Source organism: Ictidomys tridecemlineatus, chromosome 7 (genome assembly GCF_052094955.1).
Source record: "Ictidomys tridecemlineatus isolate mIctTri1 chromosome 7, mIctTri1.hap1, whole genome shotgun sequence".
In the NCBI taxonomy this organism is placed as follows: Eukaryota; Metazoa; Chordata; class Mammalia; order Rodentia; family Sciuridae; genus Ictidomys; species Ictidomys tridecemlineatus.
The window spans coordinates 96,160,346-96,186,045 of record NC_135483.1 but is presented as its reverse complement, the minus strand read 5'-3'; positions in this window follow the sequence as shown (position 1 = coordinate 96,186,045).

Genomic DNA, 25,700 nt, shown 5'->3' with positions numbered 1-25,700 from the left:
GGCTGCTTGGGGACTTCTTTTCTATCAAAATTTGCAATGAGAGGAGAATCAAATATTTCATCTGAGCAGAAGAAGTTACCTTCAGGTGTGGTCTGCCCTTTGCGGATCAGTCTTGATTTTTGACTGGCACTTTTTGCTGACTAGTACATGGGAGAGAGTCTGAATCAATAGGGAGCAGAGTACTGGGACAGCAGGACCGTGGCACTTGGCTCCTGCTGTCAGCAGACACCCGTCCAACACCAACAGTGGCGGTGAGGCATTCTGCGACTTCGAGGACATGAAAGATTTCTTTACTAACGCTGAGATAAAGCATAATTGATTCTACACACTTATTTCATTTAATTTTAAAATATTTTTATTGGTGCATGATGATCACAGATTGATTGTGACACACTCACACGTACACATAATATAATTTGGTCTATATCATTGCCCAGGATCTTCACTTTCCCGAATCTTCCCCTCTCCCCCCAACCTCCTCCTCTTCTCACTGGTTTCCTTTCTATTTTCATGGAATCCATCTTCTTTCCCCTTTTCTCTCTAGTGCTCACACCTGAGGGAAAACATATGACCCTTGAATTTCTGAATCTGGCTCATTTTGCTTCATAGGATGCTCTCAAATTTCATCCATTTTCCTGAAAATGGTATATTATTGTTCTTCTTTATGGCCTAGTAAAACTCCACTGTGTGTATGTCCTGAAGGGAATGGAAAAACACAACCCCCCAGAGAGAATAATGGGTCCCAGGGAGACAAGGAAAACTATGGACTCTGGACTTTCACAATTTGTCCCCGAATCTACAACTGTTCCCCTGACTGCTCAGCCGTCACATTCTGCTAGGACCAGTCTCACTGAACCCTATAAAACTCAGACCCCTATTGTATCCAGTTGCCATTTTCCTCTTGGAAACACGCCCCTCTGCTGCTTAATTAAGCATCGCTGATCCATTGAGGTCTCTCTGTTTCTTTTTCTTTCTCTTTCATATACCACGTTTTCTTTATTCATTCTGTCGACAGGCACGTAGCCTGCTTCCATAACTTGGCTATTGTGATTGTGAAATGCTCTGCTAAAAACACTAGTATGCAGATATCGCTATATTGCTGACTTTTATTCTTTATGACAGATACTAAGGAGTGATATAACTGGGTTATTTGGTGGTTCCATTCCTTTTGAGAAAACTACATACTAATTTTCATAGTGATTATACTAATTTACAATCCCACCAACAGTGGATAAGTGTTTCTTTGCCCCCATATCCTCACCAGCATTTATTTATTTGTATTCTTGATGATTGCCATTATAACTAGAGTGAGGTGAAATCTCATTGTGGTTTTGATTTGCATTTTCCTCATAACCAACAATGTTGGACATTTTTTCATGTATGTTTTGTCCATTTGTATTCTTATTTCTGAAAAGCTTTTGTCTCGTTTATTTGTTCCTTTATTGAATGGGTTATTATTATTAATCTTTTTCTTTGGTGCTTGGTTTTTCCAATTCTTTCTATGTTCTGAATGTTAATCCTCTGTTGGAAGGGGAACTGGGGTGGGGCGGGCAAAAGGACAGTCAGTGTTGGTAATGGACGATCAGGTCAGATCAGGAAGATGGGGGCTGGTTCCAAAAGAAGGGAAATAAAATGCTAATACCTCCTGAGCCCTTCCCCTCCTATAATCCATTGCCTAGGTTACCTGCCTTCAGAGAGTTGTTCTTCCCTACAAAGAGTGGTTAATGAATGGATGTCCTCTGGACCCTTCCCTTCCTGTCTGTACCCCTGGAAATCTCCTTTCCCACCTTCTGGCCACACAGGCAAGATAAGAGGGAAAGGAGGCATGAGACAGAGGAAACCTACAGTGTATAGGAGAAGGAGGACACTTCCCCTTCCTCTGGCACCAACTTCCAACTTGGACGCCCTATTCTGCCTCTGAAGAGGAATCTGTCTCTCTGTTCTATCCTTTAAGTAAAACTTTTTGCTCTTGCCTCAGCGTTTCTCAAATGTTCCATGGTTCTCAGCCCCAAGATTTTCTCCGTTCTGTAAACTCTCTTCACACTCTTGATAGTTTCCTTCACTGGACTTTGCACACTTGAAAACACATGCACCTCAGGAAAGCCAATGCAACGCAGGAAAAATGGCCACCTGTACCATGCTTCCTATTTACCCTCGCATTTACATAAACATCCCTCTTTGTCATTTCTGTAGACTCTATTTTATCACTGAAGGAATACTGAAGTTCTCTGTTTATGTTTTTGTCTCACCCACTAAATTATTCACTCTCTAAAGGCAGTGACTCTTTCTTATCTATTCTGGTTTGACAATGTCCAGTCCAACTTCCAGCCCATAGTAGTTCTTCAACCAAGTGCCTTTCAAACTGAATGGATATGAATTGAAAAGACAACCTGGTACTTGAAATAAGCTCCTCAAGTTCAAGTACCATATATGTTTGGAATGGAAACAATAGCAAATACTCTTAAATCATTTGTATTTGTTCCACTTTGAATGCTTGTTTCAATTCCATAAGGTAAATTCTATTACTGTTCCCATCTTTTCTCCACACAGTGAAACTAAGTCAGAATGATGATTTACCTGCGTTTGTGCTTCCAGGAAGTAGTAGATCTGGGATTTGAACATAGATTCAGAACAGGTAGCCAGAACCATGATGCCATACTGCTTCCCTGATCCAAGTATAGTACCTTGTTTAGAAAAGCTATTAGCAGATGTTTGCTAAATGAATAAATCTCATAGAAATTCTTGTAGCTCAAAGTCACTGAATATGTGCTGCTTGAGTTTTAGAAGTGACCAAGAGTTAATTTCTCAGGGTTATGCTGGTTGATGTGGCAATCATGAGAGATGTTCACACATATTTGGGTTCTCCTGCTTCCAGGCAGGTAGGAGAATTCACTTCCCAATTGTTTTCTGTAACTCATGGTCATGTGACTTGCTTTAACCTAATGAAATAGGAGCCAAGTGATAGACGTCACTTCCAGGAAGGATCTTTGAGGGATGATGTGTTTCTCACAATATTCTCTTACCCATAAGATGGTGAATGTGAACATAAATGCCAAGATGGTATCTTTGTCAGCCTGGGTCTGTGTGTGACCTCAACAGTTGGGCTCCATAACCACTCACATTGATCTGTGTAGCATGAGGGAGAAATTGTGAAGCAGGTTCACTGTGTGCTAACTACTAGCTTATTTGGGTCTGTTAAGACAGAACACCCACACATACAAGAAGTTTATGTGAAGCAGAATTATTACTCATACAAGCACAGAAAAAGAGCAGTGGACTATGATTCAGGCTGGACTAGTTGCTCAAAGCTTGGGAAAGCTTCCCAGAGTCGATGGAATCTCATCTGCTCATGCTCCACTTGCTCTGCTGATGGGGAACCCAGAACCCAGCCCTGCCTGGGTTTTACATCAAAGACCCCCAGGAATCACTCGCCTAAATGGTCAAAGGTCATCCTGTTGCTAAGGGGGACCAGAACAGAGGTTGAATTCCCTTCATATCCCCAGTTATTATTGAGAAATATAAGCAAGAAGAGTGAGATATGGGTGATTCTAGGGCCACCTAGAAATAAACCAGCAGAAATAAACCTTTTTTTTGTTTGTTTTTGGTTGCAAACCATTGACATTAGAGGTTGCTCATCACATCTAATGTAGCATAACCTCACCCTTTTCATGGGTACAAATTCAAATGATTGTTCTTTTTAATGAAAACATTTGGAAATCACTGGCAGTGGTGATGAGTGAAGGTATGAGTCTTCAGAAGATGCTTGGTGCTTCAGCAGGTACTAAATTATTTTCCCTACCACACTCTTTTAGATGTCAAAGATAAAGTTCTTGTCTTCACTTAGAAACTTGATAGACCCTATTAGACACAATGTCGTCATTTCTTTTTTTCCCCTTTGGTACTGGGATTGAACCTGGGGCACTCTACCACTGAGCTACATTCTCAGCTCCTGTTTATTTTGAGATAGTATCTTGCTAAATTACTTAGGACATCACTAAGTTGCTGAACCTGGTCTCAAACTTGAGATCCTCCTGCCTCAGCATCCTGAGTCACTGGGATTACAGGTATACACCATGATACCCTGTGACATAACTCCTTCTGAGAGTGTTTAACAAGAGATTTAGGTATGTGTTTGGTCAGGCTCTCTAGAAATAGTCCTGGAGATGAAGATTTTTGTTCAAGTGCTTTATTAAAGGAGGGATTCTAGGGAAGACCCGGCATGGAGTTGAGGAGCTGAACAGGGAAGGGAAGGAAGCCAAGCCAGGGTGTGGTCTCAGACTGTCTAAGTCTTCAGCATGATCCTTCAGGGAACTCTGAAAAGTGAGCTATATTTCAGTGTTTTTCCATCTGGAGGTAGGGTGTTAGTCCCTCTGCTCCTTCACTCGACAACTCCTTAGGAGATGTAAACTCCTAAGAACCGACTATATGGTAGGACCAAATGCATTGCTCCAAAATGAAGGTCAGACACTGGCTGTTGAAAGCATGAAGCAGTGGGGGCAATATCAGAGAAGGGATGTGCAAAAATAGTTAATCTTGTGCCATTTCTTAGCTTTAGCCTCATTTTAAACTCTCTTTGCTTAGATATCTGTCAAGGAGAAATGAAAGATCGGCCTCTCCATTTCTTTGTAACAATGAGAGACAAGGCACACCGAGGTGCAGAAGGACTGTCCTGTCATCAGGAAGCCAGTCAGGATGAAAGATGAAGTTAGTACTTACGACTTCTGAATCGGGTGTCGGAGAAGTGTCCACCGGCTTCTGAATGTTCTTGGCATAAGAGCTGACTCTTCCAAACCATAAGTGGCTTTAATTAATAAAATCTGACATGCAGAAATCTAAATGGCATGCCTGCTCACATTTCTAAAGCATTTACTGAAGCTATAAAGGCAAACATAGGCTTTTCAGGACACAGGGTCCAAGATGTCAAAAATAATAATACTCTGCAGGTGGCTAAAACACAAGGTTTATTGAAAGAAGACAGAGGTTTTCCCCTTCCCCACTTTTTAGATTTTTTTTATAGTACTTATATGGGGGAGGGGTCATAGGTTTCTCACCCTAAAATGGAATGTGAAAGACATGACCTTTCAAGGTCACTCAGTTTTGATCACACTGCAAAAAAATTGAGATTCCACCCAAGTGTGATCAGAACTGTTTATGTACCACTGCGAGCAACCCAGGAACATATGGAAGGAACACACGGATGCTGACAAATGTATAGATCTCATCGTGATGTTTGTGTGACTTCTGTTTTATACATCTGTCACAAGGGAAGAATAAAGCCTGTGATTATCTTTATCTCAGACTGGCAAATGAATGTGTAAAAGTTGAGAAAAAGGCAGACAGTGTATTTACCAGAAGCTCATAAACCACCAGAAGCTGTAAGTAAATGTGTGAGAATCAATTTCTTAGTGCTTGAGAATGTTATCAACATTTCAGTTGTAACTGCAAATAATGTGAGATTTAAAAACAAATACCAAATATGTTTGTGTTTGGAAATGTTTTAGACTTTGGTCTTTATCGATAACTCTAAATATTCTTACTCCATAAAAAGTTCTGACATTTTACTCCCCAAATATTATTATTTTTTTTCCTTCTGGCATACAACTTGCCTGCTCCATCATCTTTTCTGTAATAAACACTTGCACAAATGAGCAAATAAATGTCACCCCCAAGCTTCAGAATTCTGTAGGCTGTTTTGGCTCCAACTTAAAAGTTATCTGGATTTCTCCGTAGACTCATTTTCAATATGTCATGTTTCACTGCTTGGCTCTCTTGTTGTGGTTGATGTTTTTGTATTGGGGATCATCCCAGGGGCACTTAACTACTGAGCTGCATCTCCCACCCTTTTCTAAATTTTTTATTTGGAGACAGGATCTTACTAAGTTGCCCAGGTTGGCCTAGAACTTGCTGTCCACCTGCTTCAGCCTCCCAAGTTGCTGGAATTACAGGCATGCACACTCATATCTCATGTTACTTTTTAAGAAGGAGGAGCAGCAGAATTATTATCTACCTTTTATCATAATTATTTTTTTTCACTAAGAGAACACAGATGGATAATTGGCTTTATATTTTTCTGTGGCCCTTGGATTCCTCTTTCTTTGTGGAGTTTTATTGAGTGAACTCTAGGGTACTTGCTATAGTAATACTGGTTTTTTTTTGTTTTTTTTTTTTTTTTTTTTTTTTTTGCTGCTCAGTTCTGCAGGTCTGTTTAAGTATGATCCCTGGTAGGATCTACAGGAAGTAATGCATTAAAGCTAATGGATACAGGTAGATGTGGGTGTGGTGATTTAAACTGATGTCTACAGATTTTTTCATCTTCTTCCCTTGAAGAGGTGGAGATATACCTCTGTCTCTCCCCTTTCCCTCCATGTATGGGCTAGCTTGGGCAACTTGCTGATTAAAGACCCAAATGAAGTAGGAATGATAGGGTCACTGCATGACTGAAAAGACAAGGCCATAAAAAAGTACTGTGGCTTTTCTCACTTGCTCTTTTCCTCTCAGATTGTTCACTCTGAGACATGACAGCTGACATATGTCTTGAGTGTACTCAAGCTGCTCTATGGAGAAGAGACCGTGAAGCAAGAAACTCTGCCTTCTGCCAATGGCCATGTGAATGATCCATTTTGGAAGTTAGATTCACCATCTGATGACCAGAGCCTGCTGATATCTGGATGACAACCTCATGAAGGACACTCGGAGCCAGAGCTATCCTGCTAAGCTGCTCCCACATTCCTGATGCATAGAAACTCTGAGATAATACACGTTACTGTTAAAATCAGTTAAATATTATTTTGTTAAACTGGATGCTGTTTTAAGCCACTAAGTTTGTGGTGGGGGGGGCCAGGGGGGGGCTAGTTTTCATACAGCAATAGATAACCAAACCAGAGGGCATTCAGGAAATTAGAACATGCATTGAGGGTTTGTGTTTCTATTTACCCATTCAGCTCTCAGATGCAGAGAATTCTTCATGGGGCATGAAGGAGAGTGCATTCCTGTCGGAGGGAATGAAAATCCACTGAGCTGGATGACCTCCATTTGCTTCTCTTTCTGCTCTTTCCACCTTGCTCTATGTACATACCCAGGAGACCAGTTCTCTATGGACGGCCTCAGCTGGGCTCTCCTGTTCTCTGGTTTCTGCTGGATTTGGCCTGCAGGTAATACCAGCAGGAGACAAAGAAGTTGGGGAAGGGACCAGGGAATTTAATCCTCTGGATCCTTCCCTGCTGTCAATGGGTTATGTGTTTGGTATGTGGAATGTCTCACAAAGGCTCATATGTTGAAGGCTGGCCGCCGCGGGGGTGGGGGGGGTGGGGCGCCTGCCCTGCCCCCCCCCCCCCCCCCCCCCCCGCAGCAATATTCATTGGTGGGGCTTTGGGAAGTGATTGGATCAGGATGGCTCTGATCTCATCAATGGATTAATCCCTTGATGGATTCATAGCGGAGTGGATTATTGGGAGGTACTAGAGACTATAGGAGTTGGGACCTTATTGAAGGGAGTAGGTCCTCAGGGCCTGCTCTTGGGGACTATATCTTGTCTCCTGTCCAATTCTCTCTCCTTTCTGCTTCCTAGACGCCATGAAGTAAGCAGCTTTGCTCCACTGGCCTCTCTGCCATGTTGTTATGCTTTATTACAGGTCATAAAAATGGAGCTTACTGGCCATGGACTGAAATCTCTGAGACCATGAGCCACAATTAACCTTTCTTCCTTTAAGTTTATTTTATCAGGTATTTTGTCACAGCCACAGGAAACTGACTAACAAGGGACTATAAGTGACTGAATCCATTCCTTGATGGCTAGCGATCCTGTTGGCCATCTTCTCCTAATTGCCTCTGTGTGTGTAGGAATGGCAAAGCCTCCCTGCTGCGGCTAGAATTGGACCACTTTGCCATTTTTTCTTGAGTTTCTCCCAATTCTTTTTGCAACACTAAAAATGGTCCTTAGTCTCCTCTTATGACTGTGCTAGCCGGTTTTGCTGGGACCTTGACACTCAGTTCCATCTGGTTTTTCTTTAGTGTTCTCTGGTACATGTATGCCCAAGTGGAGAACATTGCTTTGGTTTCGAAGGTTGTATATTATTACTATAATTACTACTTTTTTATTTTCCATTTTCTCCTTATTTTAGGACTAGAAAATTCTTTCTGAGTACAATTTTATGCTGATCCCCCAAATATAAAGTATACATAAAAGCAATTAAGAAATCTACTCAGCTTAAAGTGGGTAAGGAGTACCAGAGTATATCCATATGGTTTCTACGTCTTTTCTATGTGAATCTTTTGGGGGCTCTTCTGAACAGTCAAAAGTTATGTGGAACCTAGTTTGAAAGTCGATACTTCAGTATGTTCTCAATGCTGGGGAGGAAGAGGATGCACTTTCCAGATATGGCTGATGATGTGACTTCTTCCTCCTCTGTCCTCTATTCTTCCTTGTTATCCACCACCTCAGAGCTCAAACTCTGAGCTTCTGTCCCCTAAACACAAACCCTTCACTTGATCGCAATAGCTGTGAAAATTATTATGCACCAGGCACTATGCTATAGTTCAGTGCTAATCTTACAATGTAGTTATTTTTATTCCTATTTTATGAGTGAAGAAATGGAAGCTCAGAAAAACTAAACGACTTCCCCAAGGGAATCCAATTAGCAAATGAACAATTTGGGGCTCAGATTTACATCTGCCTGATTATGAAAGTTCATGCCTTAGCAGCACCCCTGGTTTTCTCATCTTCTTTATTTTGAAATTGATTTTAGCTTCATCCTGAGTTGGAACCTTAGCTTTTTCCTATTCTCTTTCTTTCTATCTCTGTTTGGATTCTTTTATGCAGGAATCCACAATTGTTTATGTTATTACACTGTTACCAGCACCCAGAGTTTTCTTATTCTAATTCCATGCTGGGCATGGGCACGTTATGTCTGTAATCCCAGTGGCTTGGGAGGCTGAGACAGAATTGTGAGTTCAAAGCCAGCCTCAGCAAAAACCGAGGCACTAAGCAACTCAGTGAGACCCTATCTCTAAATAAAATACAAAATAGGGCTGGGGATGTGGTTCAGTGGTCAAGTGTACCTGAGTCAAACTCCAGTACCAAAAGAAAAAGAAAGTTTTCTTATTTTAACTCTTTGAATTTTGCCAGTCTTGGCAATTCCTAACCATTCACAATGCCCTAGTGTCTGTGTTCTAATTTCAGTATTTACTTCCAGCATTAATTTTTAGCTATGCATTGTTATAGGAAACTCAGATAAGACTGAACTTAACTTTCTCAACTTCCCCATCACTTCCATAGGACAATCTTTTGACTTACATTCTGTCTGTTGATTTTCTGTTATGTCCCCTTTTATCCATTTGGTCATATTCAAATTTCCTCCAAACCAACCTAGATGTCCCTCAGGAGATGAGTGGATTAAAAAATGTGTCTTATATACACAATGGAATAAAATCATGGCATTTTCAGGTAAATGGATGATGGCTTTGGAGAAAATAATGCTAAGTGAAGTTAGCTAATCCCCCCCAAAAATGCCGAATATTTTCTCTGATATAAGGTGACTGACCCATAATGGGGTAGGGAGGGGGAGCATGGGAGGAAGAGATAAACTCTAGATAGGGCAGAGGGGTGGGAGGGGAAGTGAGGGGGCAATGATGGTAGAATGTGATGGACATCATTATCCAAAGTACATGTATGAAGACACGAATTGGTGTGAACATACTTTATATACAACCAGAGATATGAAAAATTGTGCTCTATATGTGTAATAAGATTTATAATGCATTCCACTGTCATGTATTTAAAAATAAAATGAAAAAATAGATTCTATGGAAAAATAAAACATGTCGATGAATAAAGGAATATAAACTTCAAAAGAAAAAAAGAAATTTCCTCCAATTTTGTAATCTTGTTGGGGGACAGACAGATGAGGATGGTGGGAACACAAAGTTAAAATAATTCTATAAAATGGGCCTACTGTGCTGACCCCCACATGCTTTCTTTTCCCAGAAGCAATTTGCCTGCAGCCCTGCCTGGTCTAAGTTGACAGGATATTTCACATTCCTCAGCAAACTACCAGTTAACTACAGGAGAAATGCAGGCCCAAGATAAATGTTGATGGGAGAAACCCAGGAGACTCTTGTGGCCAGATCCTGAAACTCTGGGAGATAAGGATAGTTCCTTCTAACCATAAAATCTGTAAGAATGTATGATTATGAACACAATTAGAACTGTGGTCAGTATGGGCCAAAGTGACCTAGAGTTGCCATGGTGATGGGGACCTCAAAGTCTGATGTCATCTTGCCATCAGTCAAAAGTTAAGAGATAGAACTGGGTGGGACTTTCTGGAAACTTCTCTGGGATCCTCAATAAAACTGAAGTGCATATACTCAGAAAAATGAGAAATTATATCCCATCTATGTATGATACATCAAAGTATATAAGTGCATTCTACTGTCATGTTTAACTGATTAAAACAAATTATATATATATATATATATATATATATATATATATATATATATATATATATATAAACTGAAGTGCAGGAGAAGCACACTGTCCCTCTCCTTTCTGGGAGGAGCCACCCTATCCCTTGAGAGTGTCCCCTTTCCCTTTTCTTATCCCCTCAATAAACTCATTGCTTTTACTCTGAGTGACATGTCTTAAATCTTTCTGACTTGGTTGCAAGAATCAGTGTTTGAAGAGGGGGGTCTTTGCACTGCTTCAGTTTCTCAGAAGGTCCCAGCTCTGTAACATTCTTACCTTCTTATTTGCTTAGGTAGAGGCTTTTCAAATAACCAACTTGCTTGGTCCTTAGTTTGCTGGGAAATATCCTTCAAGATGGCAGTGGCTCAAGCAGGATAAAATTCATTTTTCTCCCATGGCTAGTTAGGAAGTGGGAGGTTCAGAGCTCTATGTTGGCTCTTGCTGACATGTTCAGGAGCATAGATACCCTCCTAAACACTGAGTGTGGTCTCTGTTCTAATGGACTACAGTGACTGCTTCAGAGCTAGCTATCACATTTACATCCTAGGAAGTAGGATGCAAAAAAAGGAGAAAAGGGGCATATCCTTCTAAGGACACACCCCCGGGGCACATACAACACATCACCTTATGCTTCACCCAGGAGTTAGTCCCATGTCCAATGTAATCTGCTCTGGACTGCCGTGTGTCCAACTAAAATATCAAGGCTTCTATTTCTAAGTAAGAAGGCAAGAACAACTGGTGGTCCACCATACCACTTCATGATACCTGTGTGCAGCCAGATGCTCTCTGCCTTTATACTTCTAGTCAAGGAAACCAGATCCCTCCTCCTTTCCAAGGCTGAAACTTCTCCCCCACTGACAAACTGCATTCTTGTTTTTGGTATTAAGTTAGTTGTGCACATTTTTCGTTGTAATTCTGTCAACAAATAGTTCCCCTGCCTCCATCATTTATCACACTTGATTCCTTTGAAGCTGAAGTTATCCCACTGAAGTTATTGATTGTGTCTAATAAATAACAGAAAATTACTCTTCTGCCTACCTCTTACTCTTTTGAATCCTTTGAACTTGACTTAATTAAAAAATGTAACTGCATATAATCTTTTTAGATGCTCTATTAATGTTGTTATTTAAAAGTCTGTATATTGATTAGGAATACATTATTGGTCTCAGGAAACAGAAAGCCTGCTCTGGTTCAATTTGGCTGAGCTATTCAGATCTAAGAGATTACTGGTAATCTCAAACCAGAAGGAATGCTTTGCAGGTCCATTTCCATTTCAAGATGAAAAATTAGCTGGGGTTATGATCTGTGCTTGGGTCTTAATTTATAAAGATAACGGACTTAAGATGTGGAGAGGCCAATGCCATTGAAAGAACTTTTATTACTTAGAGGTTTCCCAAGAAAAGGGGCCTTGCCATACCTTACAGGGCTACGTGGGGAGTGAAGGGAATGTTACCGATAGCTCGGTCCTTGTCCCCAATGCCAATTTATGCCAGTTTAGTAACGAGGACACTGTTTTCAGAAAAAGGAAAAAAGTTTTATTGCTTTGCTAGCAAAGGAGAAAGATAGGGAACTCCTGTCCCTGAGGCTGTGATTCTGCACATCAGGAGGAGCAGAGGGATTTTAAAGGAACTCTTCAAGGGTAGCATTCCAGGTGTGCTCTGGTTGGGGGTCTCAGGGCACCCTGATGGTGTGTTAGATATTCACTTCTTAGATCCTCTGGCAGGCTTCTCCTTCCTGTGATGGGTGTATTCTTGTTAGGGAGGAGGAGAGGGAAGAAGAGAGAGGAAAAAACCCTTCCTTTTAAAGATATAGCTCAGTTGGTAGAGTGCCTACCTCCTGTGCACAAGGCCCGGGGTTCAATCCCTAGCAGAACACTGCCATCCCCCCGGCCCCCTGCAAAAAAAAAAAAAAAAAAAAAAAAAAAGTGAACCACTGTTGCAGGAAGGCATGGCCTATTGTGACTTCTCTGTGAAAGCTACAAGAAGTCAGGGCAAAGAGTTTAGGACAAGATAGCCCTAGAGTTGTTCCTAGCTGTGGCTCCATTAAGGCACAGAGAGATACCTTGCTGATTGAAATGCATGAGGAGCCAGATGGAGAAGTGCTTTGGACTAAGGACCCTGGTTTGTTTAGTTTGCATATACAAAACAGGTTCCTGGCTGAGTCCTTTGTTATCTCTAAGAATTGGCTAGAGATAACAAGCCCTGGAAGGGGCAATCTCTCTGGCCAGCAAGGTTTTTAAGATGTCACAACATCATAAGGTAGAGAAAACAGAAAACATGATTCATACAGCCCTGCATGGTGTCCTTGGTTCTCTTCCTAATTCTCTTTATGACTCCATCTGCTGTCGGTTGCTCTTGCTGTCAGTTTGTGCTTTCTCCCAAAGTTCAGGTGTAAGCTGTCTGCTTCTCTCCTTTACAGATGTCCATTCTAGTGCTGACCATGTGCACTCTCAGGATTTTAATTAGTGTCCCTTACCACCAAGGATAGGCGTATGGACTGGGCTGAGCTGGTGTTTCTCTGTGGACCTCTGCTTTCTTGACTAAAGTGGGGTGGGGGCTTCCTCGCCCCTCTAATTTATACCTTTCTTCTCAGAGTCTATAACCAGCCCTTGCAAAGGGACCTCTTCCTAAGATAAGGCATGGAGGATAATCTCCATCATGAAAATGTTTTCCTTGGAAACAGAGGAGGGAAAATGGAACATCTCTGGGTCAGATAGAGAAGGAAGGGGAGAGAACAGGTTTCACAACTCATTGCTATCCAGTTGAGTACATAGCACCCTAATTCTGTCCACCCAGGCTGAGCACTGACATCAGGAGGAAGAAATGAGGTTGTGGGCATAGGGAGATGTGTCTCTGGGTAACTTCCTAGTCAGTAGAGCACAAACAGCACCTGCAGATATTTGCTAAGAAACTTACAAAAAGGCTATTTTTAAATCAGAACTTACATGACTGGGATTCATGCCTCTCCAAAGAAGGAAAAATCCAATATATATATATATGCCTCTCTACATCTTAAGTCCATTATCTTTATAAATTAAGACCCAAGCACAGATCATAACCCAGCTAATTTTTCATCTTGAAATGGAAATGTACCTGCAAAGCATTCCTTCTGGTTTGAGATTACCAGTAATCTCTTAGATCTGAATAGCTCAGCCAAATTGAAACAGAGCAGGCTTTCTGTTTCCTGAGACCAATAATGTATTCCTAATCAATATACAGACTTTTAAATAACAACATCAATAGAGCATCTATAGATCTATATATATATTTATGGTATCAGGGATGGAACTCAGGGGCACTTGACCACTAAGCCACATCCCCAGCCCTATTTTATATTTTACTTAGAGACAGAGTCTCATTGAATTGCTTAGTGCCTCACCATTGCTGAGGCTGGCTTTGAATTCCCCATCCTCCTGCCTCAGCCTTCCAAGCCTCTGGGATTACAGGCATGCACCACCATGCCTGGCTTTGATTGATATTTTGATTGGACAAAAATCTGCAAGAATACCTTGTGGACATTTTGTGCCTTACTCAGGATTGGGCAGGGGGCTAACTTCCTTAGGCCTATAGATATATATAAACCTCTGGATTATAGCCACTCTTCAATATTCCTCTCTTGGGACCCCTCCCTCTTTGGGAAGTCTTATTTCTTTCTATTACTCTAATAAATACTGTCCCTTTATTCTCAACCTGTGTCTGTGGATTTTATTCTTCAAATTCATGAGACAAAGAACTCAGCTCTACTCTCCGTGCCACAATATGAAATTCCCAAACTCGAAATCCTTCAAAATGTGCTACTTTTTGAATGTCAACAAGATGCCACAAGAGAAAAATTCCATACATGACCTCATGTGACAGGTAGCAGTCAAAACATAAGTACATTAGACTATGGTAAAATATTAGCTTCAGGCTATGTGTATAAGGTATACATGAAACATAAATGAATTTTGTGTTTAGTCTTAGGTCCTATCCCCAGGACATCTCATTATGTATATGCAAACATTGCAGAGTTTGAAAAGACAATCAGAAATCTGAACTACCTCTAGTGCCAAGTATTTTGGATAAGGGATAGACAACTTGTTTATTAGTCCCTGTGGTCATTCATGGTGGGTATACATAATATTAATGCTTGATATTTCTCAGTATGAGTCACTCAAAGCAGAACAACAAGTCTTTGTTAATTGTCTTGTTTATTTCCTTCTCTCTATTTTTTTTTTTCTTACTGTCCTCTTCGCCTTGCTGGTCCTCACTCCTTTGTCTTTCCTTTTATGCTTAATCCTCAAAGCCCTATTTTTGTATTCCCTTCTCTGATTTACTGGCCTGCATTGACTCTACTTTCAGGTTTAGCTCAGTAATCTAATCCTAGTTGTTATGTGTGTATTAACTTTTAGAACTGGATCTCATGTTTTGGGTGGTTGGGGATCACTTCTTGGTGTACCTGCTTATGCCATGTGCCTATGGTTCATTTCTGCCATAAGTCTCTTAACAGTGTGCTTCTTTTCCTCCTGTACAAACCGAGAAGGAGTTTTTCTGGATGACTTACTGCTTCACAATTCAATTCTTTTACCCATATGTCCCCTATATTGGCACACCCCTTCCATCTCCGTAATTGTCTGCCTCTTACTGCTTTAAGGCTCAGTCAATTCTACAAGCCTTATGACTTACCTGACTCTCCCTAGGTTGTAAGCCCCTTGAGCCAGTGACTTGCAGTATTTGGTATACAGCAGGTGCTCAAGAGCTGTTTTGAGTCTAATTGAATAAAAAAAAAGAGGCCCAGTTGGCTTTTTTTTTTTTTTTTTTTACATTTTCTTTTCTCCATCCAGGCCTCTCCAACCCTATTTTAGCTTGAAGGCTGATGTTTTACCAGGGACAGAGTGTGCCATGAATTATGGATTCCATCTGATCTTCCTCGAGACAATCTGAATATTTTCCCTGTGGGTGCTTGAGTGAACCAAATTAGCCCCATGCTTGTCAGCTTCCTCCCTCTCTTTGTGCTGCAGATGAAAGTATAAGAAGTGAAAACTGGAACTCTCTTGACCTTTTCAAGTCTTCAAATAATGATTTTCCAGACAGATAAGACTAAATTGGTATTGGATCTCAGCTTGGGAGCAGGGAGGGTGGCCGCTTACGGGCTGCATGCTTGCTCAGTGCTTCATTTTCTTCTGCTCGATGGAAGAAATTAAAACTCTGATGGTCAGATTAGGTGGTTCCAAGCCTACGTCCCTCGCCTGCTGCTGCAGATGTGGGAATTAGGCTTATCTACCGGTTCAGGTGAGGAGGTCAATAATTTGAACACTCGAAGAAATAACTGAGGTAATGAGATCCTTAAACTAAAGGGCTTGTAACGTGTGTGTGTGTGTGTGTGTGTGTGTGTGTGTGTGTATGAGAGAGAGAGAGAGAGAGAGAGAGAGAGAGAGAGAGAGAGAAATTGATCCACAGCCATAACACACACAAAAGCAAAACATTTCAAGGACGGTATCAAAATTATCTGCTCCACAGGGCTGCCTTCCTCTGAACTGCTGCTAACCTAGTCATGCCTGTGAGCTGTCACCTAACAGGGAGCTGCATGCCAACCAGTGGCCCTCTGCTGTTGGTTTGTATTAACATAACTTTCATCAGGCTGGGCTGGAGCTGCTGGACCACAGTCTAGGTAAATCTTCAAGGAGAAAGGTGGCTGGCCAGGTCCAGAGGTCAAGCGATGTTGCTGAAGCTCTGTTTTCTCTGGTCTAATTGTGGGAAAAAAATGAGAGCATTGGCTGATTGCCCCCAAAAGAGAAATCTGTGATTAGGAGGAAAAGATCCTCAAAAACACACTCATCTTACTTCTCAGTGTTTCCCAGTTTAGCCAGCAACGACCCCTCTTAAGTAACCTTATAAAAGGATATCGGGCTGGGAATGTGACTCAAGCAGTAGCACGCTCGCCTGGCATGCGTGGGGCTCTGGGTTCGATCCTCAGCACCACATAAAAGTAAAATAAAGATGTTGTGTCCACCGAAAACTAAAAAATAAATATTAAGAAATTTTCTCTCTCTCTTAAAAAAAAGGCTATTAATTAATCCTCACTTTCTGAATACCTTAATGTTTTGGGGGAATGAGAATTGAAAGATCAGATAGAAAACTTGAGTCTTCTGACTTCATTCGGTTTAGAATGAAGTCATCATTATCAAATGCACTTTTCTTATTGCTGCTCCTCTGGGTCACTAATCCTCCTATGAGGTGACTTTTAACCTCAAATCATATAGTTCTGCACTGTTTAGGACAAAGTATTAGGGAAAATAGACTAATCTATTCCTTCCCCTAAGACTTACTGAAAATCAAGCTTTATTATTATTATTTGTTTTGTGGTTGAAAATACTTAGTATTATTGCATCTAATTCTCATAACAGTGTGACTTCTTCAAAGATGACTGGAGCAGGACTGGTTTTGTGCAATTGCACAGAATCTGAGAGTCACAGTGGACCACTAGATAAAACCGAAATAAGACTGTAAAAACAATACTAATAAGATGCTAGTGTTTCTCTCCATCTACTAATCTCTTACTCTTTCATAATATCTTTCTCTGTCTCTGTCTTTTGTCTCTTCTTTGTTTATAGAAGGAAAAGGCTTCCTAGATATTATGTGGTGTTTTAATTAGCTTCTTTTTTTGCTGTGACAAAAATACCAACAAAAACAGCTTAGAGGAGGAAAAGTTTAATCGTGGGCTCACTGTTTCAGAGGTTTCAGTTCATGGTTAGTCAACTACATTGTTCTGAGCCTGAGATGAGGCAGGAAATCATGGCAGAAGGACATGGTGGAGGTGAGCTGCTCAGCTCTTGGCAGCAGAGAGACAGAGGAGATGGAGATAGAGATAGACATAGAGATAGAAATAGAGATGGAGGTAGAGAGATGGATTGAGGAACCAGGGATAAAACATAATCCTCAGAGGCACATTCCCAGTGACCTACTTCCTCCAGTTACACCCTACCACCCAGGACAGTAGTTCTCACAAAATCTCAATCCATCATATGAAGTCATCTACTGATTAGGTTACAACTCTCACAATGTAATAATTTCACCTTGAATATTAACACAGGAGCTTTTGGGGGCACCTCATATCCAAGTCATAACACACGGCCACCTTCAGACATGACCCTTTCATTTCACTTAAAGTATCTCTTTTTTGGGAGGCAAAATTAGGTTCAGAGCAGTATTTACCACTGTTCATAACTTCGTTCATGAAAGCTGAAGCTGTCATGTATGTGCAGTTTATGTGATTTAAAAATAATCCCAGGCTGGGGATATAGATCAGCTGGTAGAGTATCTGCCTTGAATGCACAAGGGTCCGGGTTCAATCCCTAGCATCACACACACACACACACACACAAAATCCCTGTGTTAAATATTTTAAATGGTAGAATGCTGAGAGCCATGGCCGAGTCTGTATGGCCCCTGGCATTTTGCAAACAGTATTGATTGACAGGTGAGGCATTACTATCCGCCTTGGCCACTACTTTTGAGTTCTAGCGCTACTTTGGAGTTCTTGTGGGGATTCCTGGGGATTCCCCGAGAGTTCCCATTGGTTGGGGAAGTGCAGGAGGAGGGATTTCCGGGAGAGATATTTCCGGCTGCGGGTTCCTGGTCGAGCTGCATGGTGTTCAGGAGAATTCCCCAGGAGCGTGGGTGAAGTGTTTTCTTGCAGTTCAAAAATAAAGTTTGTTCCTGCTTCAGTGGCTGGTGATTTGTGCCCAGCTAGACTGCGGCAGTAGAACCCATCTATCTATTCAAGAAGCTGACCATTTCTAACCTGAAGAATGTCCAGGGTTTCCATGATGAGGGGTTCCTTTCACCCTGTCTCAAGAACAGACTCCTGGGGTTCTTTGTAAGCTACACTGAGAAAGAGGCCGTTGGGAAGGTCTAGGACAAAGTATGTTGAAGAAACATCTCTTGTGAGCAGAAGCTGAAGGAATAGGGGATCTGGAGCCTGGAAAGGGAATGATGAAGTGGTAATGTCCTGGTTGTCTGTCTTGAGGTGTTTAAGACATTGCTGTGTTGATGTAGATCTTGGCCTAATGTTTAGGAGTTCTAGGTGGGGAGAGCTGAATTTACTTTAGGGAGAGCCTTCCATGGGAACTGCCTGGTGAAGAAGAGGGCCCTCTGTTTCTTTTTTCTTTTTTTTTTTTTTAAGAGAGAGAGAGAGAGAGAGAGAGAGAGAGAGAGAGAGAGAGAGAGAGAGAGAGAGAGAGAGAGAGAGAGAGAGAATTTTTTAATATTTATTTTTAGTTTTCAGTGGACACAACATCTTTGTTTGTATGTGGTGCTGAGGTTCGAACCCGGGCCGCACACATGCCAGGCGAGCGCGCTACCGCTTGAGCCACATCCCCAGCCCGGCCCTCTGTTTCTTGTAGTGTTCAAACAAAGGCAGGATGCTCACCAGTAAGAAGGTTGTCTGTTAGATTAGCTTGGGTGGTCCTGTGTGTTTACATCTTTGGTGAGGTTTCTCCCAGATTTAGACCTGAAAAGATCAGAGATTTTCTTGTATTTGAATTCTTACACAGATAAATATCAAATCTCTATTTAGGGAACATACCCAAGCTTGAAAATACTTCAACGGATGCTACTCGAAATGCATTGTAGATTCAGATAATAGCATCCATAAAATTGAGAGGAAGGGATTTTACAGTTTTAATTGTGGTTTCTGTGCGACTGACCTCCCAATTCAAGATATTAATGTTGTTATAAATAAATAATTTTAAGTTGAGTCAATATAATAAGTGGTTACTTTATGGCAGTGGTTTTTATAGGGAGGGGGTAATTTTGCTCCGTAGAGGTCATTTGGAAGTTTCTGGAGATACTTTTTGTTTGTGCTGACTGAGGGAGGTGGGGTTGCTCCTGGCATCCAGTGGGTAGAGGCCAGGGATGCTGGTAACCATTCCTGGACACACAGGAGAGCACCGCAACAAAGAACCCTTGAATCCAAATATTGATAGTGCCAGAGTTTAAAAGCCTTTCTGTATGGAGATCATGAATGTAATCGCAAGACTAATAAAAATTGTCCCAATGACAACATTGCATGGATCTATAAAAATGCCAGACCTCAAGTAACTGTTAAGGGAGTGGGGATGATGTGTTTTGAAGAAGAAAGTTTTGTTTTATGTGGCTCAAAAAATGGCTTTGGTGAAAACAGACATTCTGTCAGCAACGCAGAGAGTTCCAAGAAGGTTATTTCATAAAATGAGTGAGGGAGAAAACCAGTGTGTGTGAATCAATATGTCATTGTATATGAAACATGATGTTAAGTGTTCATAACTAATAAGTAAATTGAATAAAGCCATTTGACAATGGTAGCTACTCTAAAAATTGATATGCTGAAGTGGGTTAGCAACTTCTCCCCCTGGTGCTGGGGGTAAAATCTAGAGCCTCACTCATGCTAGGCAAGCAGTCTACCATTGAGCTGCACCCCCAGCCCCATAAGCAACTTTCTGATATTCTCATTCAGAAATTGACCATGTGCCTTACATCCTGATTAGCTTTTACTTGGACTTTTATGGAAAAATTCTAATTACAGGGTTTGAAAATCTTTGTGTCTGTATTTGGCCATTATATAAGTTTCTTGGTTATGATATGAAATTCCTTCTATCTTATAGATCTGGAATCAACTTCCAAAGGAAGTTGTTTGTTTACAAAAATAGCAAATTGTAAAATTCAGTATATCTTGCAGATTTTGACAAATACATACACCACCACCTCATCAAGATCAAAAATATGCCTGTTCTTTCCCCCAAAGTCTCTACTGCTCCTTTTGTAATCAACTTCTTTCCTCCATGTTTCTGTCTTTTAAATGTAATCTTTACATATTTTACAAGTAGAATATGTATTTTCAAAGGGAATTCTTTTGTAGAGACCCAGCATCTAAATTGGACTCATACAGAGCTTCTCTGGACAAAGTAGGGCATAGAGCCCCAAGTCCATCTGTTCTGCCTCCTCTATCCCCAGTCAGGGCCTTGGGGATTCTTGGGGGACCAGCAGAACAGGCAACACTGTTGATTCAATGCCACAACGCATTCCATGTTTGGCAATGATAGTGTGCCAAGCTAGTAGTTGTAGAGAGAGAGAAATGAACTAGGTAGACATGGCTCCTGCCTTTGTTGAGCTTTGAGTCTGGTACAGACATCAATCCAATATGTATACAAACTCTGTTGGTCTCCTATATCCATAGGTCCTACGTCTACAAGTTCAATCAACCTCAGAAGGAAATTGTCTTTTCCATTTTTTTTTTGGTCCCAGGGATTGAACCCAGGGGTGCTTAACCAATGAGCCATACCCCCAGCTTCCCTCTTGTTTAAATCTTATTTACAGAGAGGGTCTCACGGAATTGCTTAGGGCCTCTCTAAGTTGCTGAGTCTGGCTTTGAACTCACAATCCTCCTGCCTCAGCCTCCTGAGCTGCTGGGATTATAGGTGTGCACCATTGTTCCTAGCTCATTATTTTTCTCTTTTATTAGTGCCTTATAGTTGTACATAATAGTTGGGTTCACTTTGACAACATCATACAAGCATGGAATTTGATTTACTCCATTTCAGTCCTCCATGTGCCTGCTTTCCTGCCCTTCCTGTATTCACTATTCTCTATTTTCTACTCCTCTTCCTCTCACTCAATTATTTATTTAATTTTGATTGGTGCTTTATACCTACACATAAAGGTAGAATTCACTGTGATATATTTATATATCTGCATAGTGTAATTTTGTTAAATTTATTCTGCATTCCCTCCCCTTTCCTGTCCCTCCTCTCTCCCTTTAGATCTCCTTCTTCTATTCCACTTATTTTCCCTATATTTTCATGATATTCTATTCCCTCTCCCTTTCCCTTTATTTTACTCTAGCTTTCACATATGAGAGAAAACATTTGAGCCTTAATTTTCTGAGTGTGGTTTATTTCACTTAGCAGGATGTTCTCTAGGTTCATCCATTTTGCTGCAAAAGCCATAATTTCCTACTTCTTTATGACTGAGTAAAAACTCCATTGTGCATATCTACCACATTTTCTTAATCTGATCACCTATTCCTGGTTCCATAACTTGTCTATTGTGAATTATGCTGCTATAAACATTGAACTGGCTGGATTGTTATAGTACACTAATTTTCATTCTTTTGGACAAATACTAAAGAGTGGGTCATATAGTGGATCCATTCCTAGTCTTTTGGGGAATCTCATGTTGCTTTCCAAAGTGGTTGTACTAATTTGCAATCTTGCCAACAATGTTTGAGGTTATTTCCCCTCCACATTATCACCAGCATTTATTGTTTGAATTCTTTTTTAAAAAAATATTGATTTTTTAGTTGCTGTTTGACACAATACCTTTATTTTATTTATTCTCATGTGATGCTGAAGATCAAACCTAGGTCCTTGAATGTGCTAGGCAAGCGCTTTACCTCTGAGCCATAACTCCAGTCTCTTGGATTCTTGATAATTGCCATTCTAATTAGAGAGAGATGAAATTTTAGTGTGATTTTGATATGCATTTCCCTGCTTGCTAAAAATGTTGAATTTTTTTGTGTGTGTATTTGTTGACCATTTGTGTTTCTTTTGAGAAATGTCTGTGTATTTTGCCCATTTATTAATTAGTTTCTTTTTTGTTTTGTTTTTTGGTATTGAGCTTTTTGAGTTCTTTATATATTCTGGATATTAATCCCCTGTCAGAAGAGTGCTGGCAAAGATTCTCTCCCATTCCGTAGGTTCTCTATTCATACTCTCAATCATTTCCTTTGCTGTGTAGAAGCCTTTTAATTTGATGGTATTCCACTTATTGGTTTTATGTCTTGAGCTTTGGGAATCTTATTAAAGTAGTTAGTGCCTGCACCTATTTGATGAAGTGTTGACCCTCTGTCTTCTTCTGGCAGGTGTAAGGTTTCTTCTCTAAATCCTAAGACTCTGATTCACTTTAGTATACTTTTTATTCAGGATCAGAGATAGGGATCTAGTCTCATTCTTTTACATAAGGATATCCATTTTTTTCCCCCAGCACTATTTGTTAAAAAGTCTATCTTCTCCTCAACATCTATTTTTGGCACTTTTGTCAAATATCAGAAGGCTGTAAGTGTGAGTGTTTGTCTCTGTTTCTTCTATTATATGTCCTTGGTCTTCATGACTATTTTGATGCCAATATCATGCTGTTTTTATTGCTTTTAGCTCTGTAGTATAATCTGAGATGGGTATTGTGATGCTTTCTACATGGTTCTTCTTGTTCAGGATTGCTTTGACTATCCTGAACTATCTCTTATATTTCCAAAAAAATCTTGTGACTTCTTTTTCTAGTTCTGTGAAGAATGGGTATTGTGTTGAATTTGTACAGTGCTTTTGGTGATATGGCCATTTTGACAATATTACTTCTGTCAGATGGGAAATATTTAGAACTTGATTGGACTGAGAGGTGCCTAGGCTTAGGACACTTCCAGGTGTGTCTATAAGAGTGTTTCCAGAGCACACTGGCATGTGGGACAGCACCCTGAATGTGGATGGTATTGTCCATTAGGCTGGGGTCCTGGATGGAACACAAAGCTGAAGCAGGAGGAAGCTATAGAAGATGCAAGCTTGATCTTTCCTGAGCAGGTGTGTCTATTGCTGCTGCCAACACCTGTGGACATTCCACTCCAGCTTCTTGACTCTTCCAACCTGGACTCTCACCAGTGATTCTCCAGGGCATTCCCAGACCCTCAGTTGCAGACTCTGGCTGCATTATTGCTCCCTCTTTTTCTGAGGCTCCAGCTTCTTAGACTGAGCAACTGCCGGTTCCTTTGCCTCTCCTGCCTACTGACAGCCATTGTGGGACATCTGATCCTATAAGCCAATCGAATAAATCCCTTTTGTGTCATACATATATACATCCTGTTGGTTCTGTTCCTCTAGAGAATCCTGACTAATATCTGTACTGAGTATGTACACACTTTTTCTGGTCATTATTCCCTAAATTCAGCCTAATGATTATGAACATAGCATTTACCTTGTCCCAGTAGGTATTATAAGTAATCTAGATGGTGCAGGAAGATGTTAATAGCTTATCTGCACATAGTATGCATTTTATTTAAGGGACTTGAACATCCAGGGACGTTGGTATCTGTGGGGGTGCTGGAGCCAACCTCCATCAATCTCCACAGAGACTGAGGGATGACTAAAATACATAAAAATCAAAGCTTCGCCTTTCATCCAGAAGGAAAATTACATGGTGTTTCAGGAGATAGAGCTGGCAAAACTGAGGTGAGCTTGGTGTCATTTCTGAGGCAAATGCAATTTGTCACTCATTTCCAAGTTGAAGGAAACTTCCAGAAGGCCCTGAGGTGGAAGATACCTGTGAAGAACCATGAGAAACACATGTGGCTGGACAACAAGGAGGTCCTGGAGATGTGGTCAGGGGTTAGATAAAACAGGGCCAATTTATGTGTGCCATAAAAAAACAAAACAAAACAAAACAAAAAAACCAACCAAAAACATTTAGACTTCATCTCAAGAGTTGAAGCTACAGAAAGGTTTTGAGTAAGGGAGAGGCATGATGGAACCCACTCTCTTTCTCTGACCATCTGCTGAATGCAGAATGAATGTAGCACATTGGTGGGTGGGCAATTGCGGAAGTGGAGGGAACCGGTGGAAAAGTGGCTTCAGCAGTGTGGGCCGGGTAAGGAGGCTAGGTCAAGGAGGTGCAGGTGAAAATAGACAAGCAAATGCCTTGCAGGTCTGTGCTGAAGGTAAATGAATGCCAGCGTGTGGCGGGCTGAGTTGACAGTGTCAGGGAGGCCCACTAAGTCTGGGACTAAAGCAACTGCATTCATGGATCTACAGGACGATCGGGTATAGGAAGAGAAAGCACAATCCACTTCTGAACAAATTAGATGGTGCAGGGAAACATCCAGAAGGAAATGTCAAGGAGACAGCGAGATCCAGGCCTGGAGTAACCATTGGTTACTTGTTCTTAGGAAAGGCTCAACATGCTGTTACCCCTAAGCTTGGAGTTGGGTAAAAATCTATCTGGAATGTGGCCCCTTAACTAGGAGCATTGAAGTAGGAAGTAAAAGACATCTGGATAAGTGTTGTAAAATGACCACACAGCCATGGGGCTCAGTGAAGCACCCTTTCTTTTGTGTTAGGGAGTCAGAAAAGTTCAGCTTTGCTCTTTCCTAGAGGAAAAGTAGGAAGAACACCATCCCTGGGAGGGAGAGCAGTACGTGGAGTTCATAAGGGATGAGAACGGTTGGTCCACGCAGGGACTCTCAGGTAGTTTGGTATGGGGAGATGGCAGAGACTGTGTATCATAGGTTGGAAACAGGGACCTTGGGAATCAGGACATTAAACTTGCATGTATGGCAAGAGAGAAGCCAGGAAGGGCTGTGAGGAGAGGAGAGACACCATTGGATCCGTGGCCACAGAGTGCAGTGTGGCCTGGGACGAGAAGGACCAGGGGCAGGAGTGGGCTCCAGGAAGATGCTGCAGTTGTCCACGTGAGTGAATGAGTCTTCTAAGCCCGCAGCTTTAGGGATGAAGAGAAAGGGGGGATGTAGGGATTTAGGAGGCAGAACACGCTGGTCATAGTGTCAGAAGAGATGGGAAGGACAAGAGGTTATGATGCTTCTGTATTGAGCAAAGAACTAGTAGTGACACCGTTAACTACAATTGCAGGCTCCAGATGAGACAGAATTGTGGTGAAGCCATGAATCCTGCTTTGTGTGTGTTGTGTGTGATCCTAAAGGGCTTCCGTGGACCTCTGGGGGCCACCAAGATGATGTGAGCCCATTTGTCCATTGTTCTGTGGTGCGTGGTGACTGACCAGTCCTCGACGCATTGCATTCAGTGGTTTGTTTTGTGAATCTCCCTTTACACTATGGACATTCTTTATTACTTTAATTTTGTTGTGGAGCTGGGAATGGAACCCAGGTGCTTGCACATGCTAGGCAAGGGCTCTACCAGTGAGCTGCACCCCCTGTCCTGTGGGCATTTTTGAAGAAAAGAACTCAGTAATATCATCCCTTATTTTCCCAGTGGGTATATTGTACAGCAGTTGTTTGTCAAAATTTTTTTTTAACTTTAATCCTCAGAAACAAACTTTATATAATGCAAACATATAACATCTAAAATATGCCTGAAACAAAATTTTTATAAAATGCTCACCTGTAGTATTTTTAGTGCTCTTTTATCTTTTCTTTCTCCTCCTTGGCCCTCGTCTTCCCTCTTCCTCTTTTCCTTCCATGGGGAAAAAAAAGATCTCCTCTTCCT